This window comes from Hibiscus syriacus, unplaced genomic scaffold, assembly GCF_006381635.1.
Source record: "Hibiscus syriacus cultivar Baekdansim isolate YM2019G1 unplaced genomic scaffold, ASM638163v2 tig00110020_pilon, whole genome shotgun sequence".
NCBI lineage: Eukaryota > Viridiplantae > Streptophyta > Magnoliopsida > Malvales > Malvaceae > Hibiscus > Hibiscus syriacus.
In genome coordinates this window covers 1,478,852-1,490,577 of record NW_024062568.1, presented here as the reverse complement: position 1 = coordinate 1,490,577, position 11,726 = coordinate 1,478,852, and the positions used below count along the sequence as shown (strand labels likewise).

The 11,726-nt window shown below is 32.8% G+C and overlaps 1 pseudogene; it reads left to right on the top strand.

Annotated features, from left to right (window-relative positions):
* The first annotated feature begins 6,694 nt into the window (after positions 1–6,694).
* Positions 6,695–11,235, top strand: LOC120213387 (annotated as a pseudogene).
* Positions 11,236–11,726: the final 491 nt, after the last annotated feature.

Here is an 11,726-nt window from a genome sequence, read left to right as displayed (position 1 = left end):
AAAAATGCACATGCAAATGCAAATATGCAAACAAAATGGAATGCAAAATGCGATATGCAAATGCAACAAGGAATTGATCCCAAAATAACTGTTCCTAGAACAATTCTCGAAAAACTGACAATGTCTCGGTACACTGGGGAAGTAAAAATCTGGTCCATCTGCAACTTGTCTAGCTGCTACGAGCATCTGAGAACTACATCGTCTTCAAAGCTTCTACTTCATCTTCTACTTCTAGAAATCTTTCGAGTTGGTTCATGATCTTCAATTGTTGACTTCAGCATCGAACCATCTTGAGTCTAACTTGTTACCTCAATAGGTATACGTTCGACTTCTCAGTAGGTAGACTCTTCCTTGACGCTACTCGATCTACTACTTCCAGAAATCTTTTGAGTTGGTTTGTGATCTTCAATTGTTGGCTTCAGCATCGAACCATCTTGTACCTCAACAGGCAAGTGTCTGGCTCGTCTTTTTTGTAGGTAGACTCCTTCTAGCTACTCGATCTACATAGAGCATCTTCGAAATCCTACCGATCCTAGAGAAAGACATTGTTGTGGCATTGTTTTAAAGAACCTTCTAAATGATTAGTTATTTAAGGATCAATACCTCTGAATGATATGTCATGTTCATGCAAACATGCAATACGAGTAGACAAAAGGAAATTAATATTAGTAGAAACAAGACAACAATAATCAAGTTAGTTGAAAAGATTAGTCAATAAATGTAGTCTTACCAAAAATAAATAAATATGACTCAAAGTTGAGACGGAAAAAAAAAGACATACAAAGAAAATTAATAATCCTAACCGCATGCGTTCTAGTTCTCCTAGGTATCTACATGGCTCTAGCGGGGTAGGCTTACTAAATTCTCTATATGAGGTTGGGTTCTAGCAAAGGTTCCTAAGCCATCTTTACAACCTGCTAAGGTTGCTCCCCCGATTCTGGCCCGTTACAGACTTGCGAATCAGGTTCAGCTCAGGGGATCACACCACTAAAAGCGTACCTCGAATCCGATATCTGGGTAGGCAACTTAGGGTGCTTTCTAGAGATACTTTATCAGACCCACACAAGGAAGCCTCATGCTCCTCGTCAGGTGTGACGTTTCTCCTTACTTAGGTAAACCAGGTTTGAGCTCGAGTTTAGAGCTACGATATGCATCAATCCTAAATATTCACAAAAATATAAGCATTAACCAGAGTGAAATCTATTTTTTTCTTTTTTTGAAATAACATAATGAACAGTAAATTAAATAAGATCGAACTCGTAATTTCCAAAATAGTAAATACATGGTAACCAACTCGTGGCTCGACTCTCAATTTGTTTTAAAAACAAAAGTCCCCAGTGGAGTCGCCAAGCTGTCGACACCGTTTTTCGCCCGGGCAGGGAAAGACTGATACCAACTCGGGGGTTTTCTCTTTGAAAATATTTTCGAAATGTGAGGAGTCACCACCAATCATTTAAGGTGAGATTGGAACACCATAAAAATCGGATGATTTTAATAAAACATTTTATTTTAATAAAATATCGATTTTTGGGGTCTACAAAAATCCAGAAATCAGATTCGGGAGTCAGTTACGCGTGGGGAATGATTAGCACCCCCACAAGCGCCCAAAAATTGGTACCTAATTGATTACCCTATATTTAAAATCAGAAACTTTGAGTTCGATCTTTATTTAATTTAAAAATCATTAAGGATGCAAAGTTTGAAAAGGATATTCGTTTATTGAGACCAATAGCATTCGCCCCCGAGCGTAAAGGCGGGAGATCAACTATTGTGCCTAATAACCAAACATTGCCTCGTTTTTAGAAAAACATGATGTACTTTTGAAAAGGATGTCGACTTATTTAGGGAGTTACCAGTAGTCACCCCCTGAGCACGATCGCGGGAGATACACTATTAATTCTTTAATAAGTAAACAGTGCCTTAGATTTGTAAAAGTAATGCAATCAAACAAAATTTTATTTGTCCTAATTAAACTAAATGTAAATTAAGGCTTTTTCTAACTTAAAGTGTCAAATTATGAAAATTAAAGAACCTAAGGGCTAAAATCTAAAAATTTAGGCTCTAGTATTAATCCTACTTGATTTTAAATAATTATTGAATCGAACAACTGAGATGGTCCCTCTAGCGTTTACGCGAGGGCCAACTCGAATTATCCCCTAAATTAAAGACTAGTTTGAAATCTAACCTAAAATGGAGGCTCTATTTAACATATTTAATTATGTCAATATTAAATGTCTAAACGTATTTCGGGGAATAAACATGTCAAAGAATTAAAATATCAGACCTACAAGATTTAAAAGTCTAAGGTTATTTTTAAACAGAATAAAATATGATACATCGATATATTTAAAAAATATATATATATATACACATTAAGGTTAATTTTAACTTTGTTTTACTTTATAAATAAATACATATTTTCTAAATATGATATTAAACGTAGGACATAATATTTATTCTAAAATATAATAAAAATATAAAATATAATATTTATCATGCTCTACATACAATATTATGTATATAATCAAGTAATATATAATAATATAAGTAAAATAAATATCTAAAACATAAAACATACTTTAATGGTACAAATAAACAATATACATATATATTCATTAATATCTTAGTGACAAAAATGAGTGAAAAATAATTTTAAGATTATAAACATTAATAAAAATAAATATCATGGCATGAAACAAGAAAATCACATAACAGGAGCACTAGAATCGTAATAAAACAATAAATATAGGACTAAAATAGAATAGCATAAACATCAGTACCCCATTTCGAACACAAATAATACATACAATAGTGGACTAAATTAAAATAATACAAAACAAAGTAGCTAATTCGAAAATCATGTAAAATAAAAGAAAATGGTGACCAAAACAAAAACAAAAAAGCTAAACTTGAAGGGACCTAAGACACGATTAACCCTAAAAATAACTAAAACGCATATCACATTAAACTTAAAGACCAATAAAGTGATTTAACCTAAAACTAGTGATCTAAATGCAAAACACGCTAAAACTATGAGGACCTAGTATGATATTTATCCTAACACTTAAACTAAAACATGAAACATATTAAAATGAATGACTTGACATGTGATTAGCCTAAAACCCAAAATAACTTTACTTTTTTTCCTTCCCTCCTCTTCTCTTTATTATTTCTCTCAACTTTCTCCCTCTTTTTCTATTTCATTTTTACTTCGTGGAATAAACGATCGGTGGTCATGAACCACCATGACCACCACTGTAAGCCGCCTCTAATCACTCTCTTTCCTTCTTATTTTACATGCAAAGCTTCAAAAAAAAATATTAGATTCGAAATTAAAAAAAATATTCAAAATACCTTGGAATAATCTGATTTTTATTTTTTTCTCTCTGATTTTAAATTATTTTAGTATTTTCTCGTAATAGCATAAAGTAAAAAAATCAGTATTTGAATACGAAAATAAAATTTACCCTTAAAATGCTTGTATTTCTCTGAAAAAAATCGGAGAGAAAATCCTCCTCGTTTCATTACATGCGTTTGGCTTTTATAGCTAAATTTACAATAATTTTTCAGTTGGTTATGCCTTGATTCTCGCATGAAACAATAGATGATGGGTTGGTGTTGAAAAAAAAATAGAATGATGGGTGTTGGTGTTGAAAAATGAGGTGATAGGTGTTGATGTTGAAAAATGGTGTTTACAAATCTCTAACAATCGCAGCAACGTGTGAACATATTAGAGACTTACCATCTCAAGATGAATCGCCAAGGCTTCAGCTGCCCTAACCACCTCATTCAACGCAATTACAATCTCTAACAATCGCAGCAACGTGTCAACATATTAGAGACTTACCATCTCAAGACGCATCACAGTTAATCTTTATGGTAGATTGTGTTAACTCATTCAGCTGCCCACACACTCGTGCCAGAAGATTAATAGCAGATTTAGTATTTTGAGCTTTCATTTCTTTGAAAAACTCCCACCACCAATGGCTAAAGCTTTTGAAACCTTCTTTTTCTTCGAGTATAATTGAGCGTCGATGCTTTCCATACAGAACAAATGAGAAATTATTATATGAACGGAATTTCGATAAAATTATGGGAACGGCTAAATTGTTTATCTTTAAAACTAACAAGGTTTTAAAAGGTAATTAAACTACAAAAAAATAGAGGATTCAGGGTTAATTTCATTAATTTTAAAACTGTCATGTCCTAAAAAATAATTAAACAAAAAAGTTAGAGGCAAAACTTAATTTCATTTAAAACCGATAATGTTTAAAAATTAATTAAATCAGAAAATTTTAAGATGGTCAAAACTTAATTTTAATGGTTTCAAAACTTTTAAGGGCTTAAAATACAATTAACCCATAAAAGTTTGGGTGGGTCGTGTCTCCTTTCCACCCCACGTGGTTCCGTCACTACTCACCATGTCATCCGTAGTCTTAGCTAATAAGATCCATCAATATCAAAATAACGTCCAAATAACTACTCGCTATTTATTTACATGTAGGAAAGAAATGAAAATTCACCTTAACAAAAAATGAGATGAACGAATTTTATTGACCGGAACCACGAATAACGTAGTAAGTCGGATCCATTTAATAATTTTTTCAAAGAGAATGATATGTTCTGATGTTTCCTCACCATCCCCACAATGAATACATTCCAACTAAGGATGTATATCAATTGAGTTAAATTTAAGTATCGTGGAACTACTTGAAAAGTTTAGATTTGAGTTCATCTCAGACTCGAAAGTTCGCAAATTCAAAATTATTAAGCCTTGACTCAAACTTGAAATAAAAAATTGCAACTCAATGCAAAAAATAAAGATTGAACCTTGACTCGAGCTAGAATAAACTTGAACTAGAAATATTCTTAGACTTAACTCGACTTAAGCTCAAAGTCGATCTCAACTCAAACTCGAGTTCGAACCCAAACTTTAAATACATGAAAACCTTATATTGTATTTTTAAAAACAACATTTAAATGTTAATATTATTGATAGTTTATTTTAAAAAATTAAAATATTAAAATATTTTTTTTTCCAGATTGTTCACGAACTTTTTGAGTCAAATATCAAGTAACTCGCTTCGGTTTATTAAAAACTTGAATTGAATTTATTCAATTCGAGTGTTGACTAAATTTTAACCAAATGAATCTCAAATGACTTACAATTTATCTTATCTCATTTACGATTCTAATTCCAACTCACCTCTCTTGTACACCTTTTTAAGTATTTTGATGATTAGATGATTTAACTATTTTAACACTCAAACTGTAAAAATAAATAAATGATTAAATACTGTAGAAATAAATAAATGATTAAATATACTGATTATGATAATAAGAATATTATATTCAAATCTATTGTATATTTTAAATTTAATTTATAGATATATTAAATCTAAATATTGAATGATTTATAAAATAATATCATTTACATTAAAATAATATTTGAATAATAAATCAAATTCAATTAAATTTTTAGATAACTATGCAAATCTGGATTTTGATATTATAAAGTATGATTAAAATTGAATACAATAGAGAATAAAATACAGTACTTAAATATAATTTAGGGACTAGTACAAAATTAAATACCGGGCGTAGATTTTCGCGCCAAAACTTCGATTCGTAACGGTTCCATTTTGCTTTTCACTCGTCCCTCAAATTCCTCCAGTTATTAGGTTTCAATAATTTCTTTGTTTTTTTCTTGTTTTGAAAATGACTGCGTTGCTGCCGCCGCTCTCTCTTTCTCGTTCTCGGACCACTTTCGCTTCTCTCCTTCAAGAATTACAGGTTTTGTTCTCCATCTCTTTCCTTTTTTCTTGGAACTTATTATAGTTTTGTCTTTGAATTTTCTTGACTAAGAAATTCAAATTAACTGTTGTTTTTTCATGTTAGGTAATATGGAATGAAATAGGGAAAAAGTGATGTAGAAAGGGATAAGATGCTATTGGAATTAGAGCAAGAGTGTTTGGACATTTATAGTAGAAAGGTGAAAACGACTAGAAAGAGCAAGGCTGATTTGCATCACTCTTTGGCTCAATTTGAATCTGAAATCGACAACATTGTCACTGCCCTCGGATAGCATTCCTTCTCCTTCTCAAGGGTTTGTTTCTTTTCTTTTCTTTCCAACTTTGTTATTTGTTTTGGAATTGTGATTATACTTGTTTTGCAATAAACTACTTTCTTGGTTTAGGTATTATTAAGAAAAAAATGTGTAGTATTGCATAAAAGGTAGAGGATTTAATGTTATGGCTTTTATTTTGCGTTTTTGGCAATCTTCATTTTGTGATTAAATATCAGCCTGGCTGATATTTATCGCAATTGACCAAAATAGCATTTATTATGTTGCACAACAGCCATAAATGGTGAAAATGTGGCTATGAGAGACTGAGACTCCTATAGTCCGATGGCATTTTAAAACCCTTTAGGTTAAAACATAAAAGCTCTAGAACAAGTGGTTAAAAGCTTTGAGTTGACACATCCCCTCTCCCTAGGTTGTGGATTCAATACCCATTACGAACAACGCCCATTTATTTTGTTAAAGAAAATGCTAAAGCAACGCCCATTTATTTTGTTTGTAGCTACTACTTTTCCTGTAGTAGAAAATGCTGTATGTTTAGACCCGGAACAAATATAATTTGAAAGTTGACCTTTTATGTGTAATCATGTTTGACATGGATGGAAACTAGAAATGATCTTTTCTTTTAAGAGTTTATTGAGGATGTGATGAGCACAGTAGTATAATATGGTCTGCATAACCAGCCCTATATTGTGTGTAAAATTCATTGTAAGAAAATATACATGGGTTTATCTTCTTTATAGCTGTTTTGCCCTTAATATCTTATATAAGACCTGTTCTGGAAGAGCTGAGGTTGAAGAAGAAGCAAAGAGTGAAAGAATTTACTGAAACCCAAGCACAAATTGAACAGATCTCTGCAGAAGTAGCAGGCAATGGTCAGTCTATGTCGCCTTCTGATCCACAAGTAGATGATCATGATTTGACAGTCAAGAAACTTGGGGAGATTAAGTCTCATCTACAAGACCTTCAGAATGAAAAGGTTTGTTGATATCTACTGTCTGGATTAATAGTGTTTTGACTTGTCTATTCTACTGAATTTTATGCCTTTTACTGAATCTCTAGATTATCCGGCTACAGAAAGTTCATAACCACATTAGTATGATTCATGAGCTGTCAGTGGTGATGTCCTTGATTTCTTCAACACAGTTAGTGGCATTCATACGAGCCTGATTGATCCTGCAAATGGTCAATCAAAGAGCATCGGCAATGATACTCTTGCTAAATTGACAGGTGTTGTTAATTCACTGCAGCAAGAGAAGCAAAAAAGGTTACAAAAGGTGACATCTTGGGGATTTTATCAATCTTTTTCATGTATTGACATATTACATGTCTCCTTAAGTAGATACCCCTAGATGTATTTGTATACTCTTAAGCTTATGGATGTCTGGACAAGTTGGTGCTTGATATGGTTGTATGTACCTGCTGGTGCTTATTCTTGCTTAATAATCAATTTAATTCTTCTTTCCTTCACTTTAATGTTTCTGTATCATGATATGTTCCGGAGTTTTGAGATGGAAAACCGTCATGAAAATGTCTCAATCATACATGAGCAAATGGTTTCGAAGGATTACAAGTATGAAAAATTTATTTGCTTTCCGCTCTTTTCTAAATCTTAAGTCTTGTCCAATATTTGGATGCTATTTTTGCTTATTTTCTATTGCATAAACTAGTTCAGCACTAAATTTTATATGCAAATAAAAAATATCATGTAGGAGTGGCTTACTTAATAAGCTCTGAACAATGTTGTCTTGGTGCATGCTAAGATGCAGTGCCAAACAACAAAAGCACCTATGATATTTTCGATCTAGATGCATTTGATCTAGTACCTTTTCTTGTAAGGTGATAGGTGCTTGAAGTTTGATGAAGTTCTCTTTCATTTCTTTTATTATTTGTCTTTTTCATTAATTAAAGAAATTTTCTGTTTGAGGAACTGAGTTTCTTACTAACCTAGTAACTTTTTTTCGGTGCTTTTGTTGAGAGTGGATTTCTAAATGGGAAAGGCTTTATTATTTTATAGCATTTTAAAATTTTCAAAAGAGATTGAGTTGGGATGATTATTTTCCAGTATCATATTTGTTTTACATATGCCTGAATTGCTGCATTTATAATTGGTTCCTATTGAATCATTTCATAAGTTTTAACTGCAGTTTTAGAAGAGCAGGTATGTTTTATCTCTATCTTCTGCAAGTTCAGTAGTTATTGAGAAGGACCATCCTCTGATTCTAGCAGCTGTGCAACTTCAGCAGGGTACAAACTATACAATTATTAAAGCTGACTTGTTTTTATAGGTTGTTGACAAGGATCTAATTCAGAAGTTATTGAGAAGGATCATCCTCTTTTTTTTAGCTGCAAGCAACTTAAGTAGGGAATAGCTATACAGTACCATAAGTGTCTTTTTAAGCTGTTCCTCGTTTTTAGGATGATAGCATGTATAGCTTGTGAGAAAGCCAGCTTCTAAGAATTGGGACAGACCAGAATTTGAATATCTCTTAGTACAGTTGGTTGCTTTATACCTTAAAAGTTAAGTCATTCGGTGAGAGGTCTTGCTTTCAAGTTCTTACAACTCAAATTTTGGGTTTTCAATATTAGGTGATTAGCTGTCAAAATTAGCACTATAGTGCAGTGACTCTTGGTTTTTTGAATGTCTTTCTGTTGCTTGCTGAAAGACTCTTTAACCATTCCATGTCATAATATAGAGCCAAGGAAACATAAAACAGTCTTCATTTTAGCTGTTTTGTTCTACTAGGATTATTGCCTCTTTTGATAAGTTAAAGAAAAGTTGAGAACTGAGGTTCCTTCTGTAAGCTAACAGCTTAGAATGTAGTCCAAAAACTTCTAAAATTGGCATTATCTTTTTCAGTTTGCATGAGGATTGGTTTATTTCTATTTTTGCATTTATATGTTGAGCGTTAAGAATTTGTTTTATTTGTATGTGGGCTTTAAACATTTATTTTCTGTCATCAGTTTTACATGTAACTTCAATGTCTAGAGAACACTTTGATAGAACTATGGGATCTCCTTGATACGCCACCTGATGAGCGAAAGAGGTTTGGGCATGTTACTTCCTTGATTTCTACATCAGTTGATGAGGTCTTGAGACAAGGATTTGGTATAGATATCATTGAGCAGGTAGCACCAATTTTGGTCCCCTTATTTTAAGAACTGTCAATGTTCCAGGATTATTGTATTTTGCCCTTAATGTTTAACATTCATTAATACGTTCAGGTTGAGGTTGAGGTTGAGGTTCAAAGTTTGAATGTGCTAAAGGCTAGCAAAATGAAAGAGTTGGTATTAGGCAAGATGAACTTGAGGAAATCTTTAGAGGAGTCCATATTGATGTAAACAGTGATGCAGCGCGGCAGATTCTTATCAACCTCGTGGACTCTGGTTCTACCAAATTATCTCCCTTTTCTAACTATATCTTGAAACTATTTAATGTATTTTTGTTAGAAACATGCAATCTTCATTTCATATATTGATTTCATTTATAGTTACCCACAGTTTGTCTTAATAACTATCTGATGAGGTATAACTTTTGGGGGCATCTTTGGAAAAAATATTTCCTTTTGTAATTTTCTTTTTATTTTTCTAATAATGGATTCAATTGTTATGTGTAAATATTTTCTTAATATATTATGTGATTAGTCTTCCAACATGCCGGTGCAGATAATGTTGATCTGTCTAATCTGCTTTCCAGCATGGATGATCAGATTGCAAAAGCCAAACAGGAAGCTTTAAGCCGGAGGGATATTTTTGACGGGGTAGAGAAATGGAAACATGCAACTGAGGAGGAAAAATGGCTTGATGACTACGAAAGGTAAATCTTATTGGAGGAATATTGGAATCTTTTCTGCAGATTCAGTTTTCAAAAGAATTTCTATTTAGTGATCCTTATGTTGCCTACGCGAAAGATGCTCCACAAAATTTTTATCATGATATTAATTTGTTAATATTAATTTAGACCCTCTCGGGTGAGGTGCATTTTCATTGAGATAGAACTGAATCAGTTTTCCTCTTTGAAATAGCCTTAACCAGTGAAATGTTTGATAGTTTGCTATCTGTTTACTCTTCAAAGATGGTGGAAGCTATTGAAGTTCAATTTGGGCTTTGGAGTTAAAACTTTCATTTTTCTTATATTATTTTTTATTTTTCTTTTGTACAGGATGAAAACCGGTATAGTGCAGGACGAGGGGTGCACAAAAATCTGAAACTTACAGAGAAAGCTTCGTAATCTGGTCAGCAAATTGCCATGTAAGCTTGATTACTTTACATCATGAAGTAGGTTTCCTTGACATACATCATATAATAATTACTTGATCTTCATTTTGCTGGATATCTCTAGTCGAAAATTTGATTGCGAAAGTAAAAGCTTGGGAGCTCGAGAAAGGAATCCCTTTCCTATATGACAAGGTAATTGGTTTGCGATTCCTATTTTGTTTTAAACTTTAGGTTGGTTTATAATTGTTTGTCTCAAAACTGGTTTATCATTGCAGGCTTCACTCTTAACCATGTTGGAGGAATATATCGTGTTACTCCAAGCGAGAGAGGATGAGAAGCGTAGATCTCGGGTACACTTGCGATACATATTTGGTTACTACACTCATCCACGGTCCTGATGAAATAGCTTGTTATGTGATCAAATGTTGTTCACCTTGCTTTGGGGATATGGATGTCGCATGAAATGGCCTTTATTCGAATTCCCACAATGTGGTCATTGTATCATAAAGGTATCCATCAAACCTCATTCATTTGATTGATATTGCTCTATCTTTGCAGGAGCAAAAGCGGCTGCAAGAACAATTTTCTGCAGAACAAGAGGCACTCTTCGGTTCAAGACCGAAGAAGCCGTTGGGTCAGACCAATGCAATGGTTGGAACACCAACCGGTCGTCGGGTTTCTACTCTGGCAGGTAAGCATGGTGTTTCGAGTTTGAAGGAACGTAGAGAAACCGGTAGGGTTAACAACGTAATACCATTGAATTTCGTTGCCCTCCCCAAGGAAGATCCCATGTCCCGTGGCAATTAAGACTGCCTTAGGACACCATAGTAAATGCTACACAGAAGAAGCTGGAACTCTTTATCCCAGTCATTTTAGTATATCTTTACATGAGATTAGAGATGTTTTGTATTGAATGACATGAAATGTACTTTTATATAGATGTATGATAATATGTGTATCAGCAGGGACAAATGCATGATCTTATTCTAGGAGGTGAACTAATAAAATTTTAGGAGACGAAAACAAATTATCAATTAAAAATATAAAAAAATATATATTAATTTGAAAATTTCATAGGCGATTGCACTCACCTGTCCCTTTAGTACATTCTCTGTGTGTTGTGTAATATAATATATTTAAGAAATCGGAATTTTAGCTAAATTTTGAAGATGATATTGTTGGAACAATCCTAGAATATGAGAAAGATGAAGTTTGAAAATTTTTCAAGTTAATTTGATTTTTTGGGTAAACTATATCTATGACCATTTAATTATTAATCTTTTCATTTTGACTATTGATCTTTCAATGTTTTCAATCAGATCACTTGTGTTAACATTTTACAGAGAAGATAACACGACTTAAAAAAATTGGTAAAATTATAAAATGTTAACGGCTAAATCTATATATTATTAATCAACACAAAATA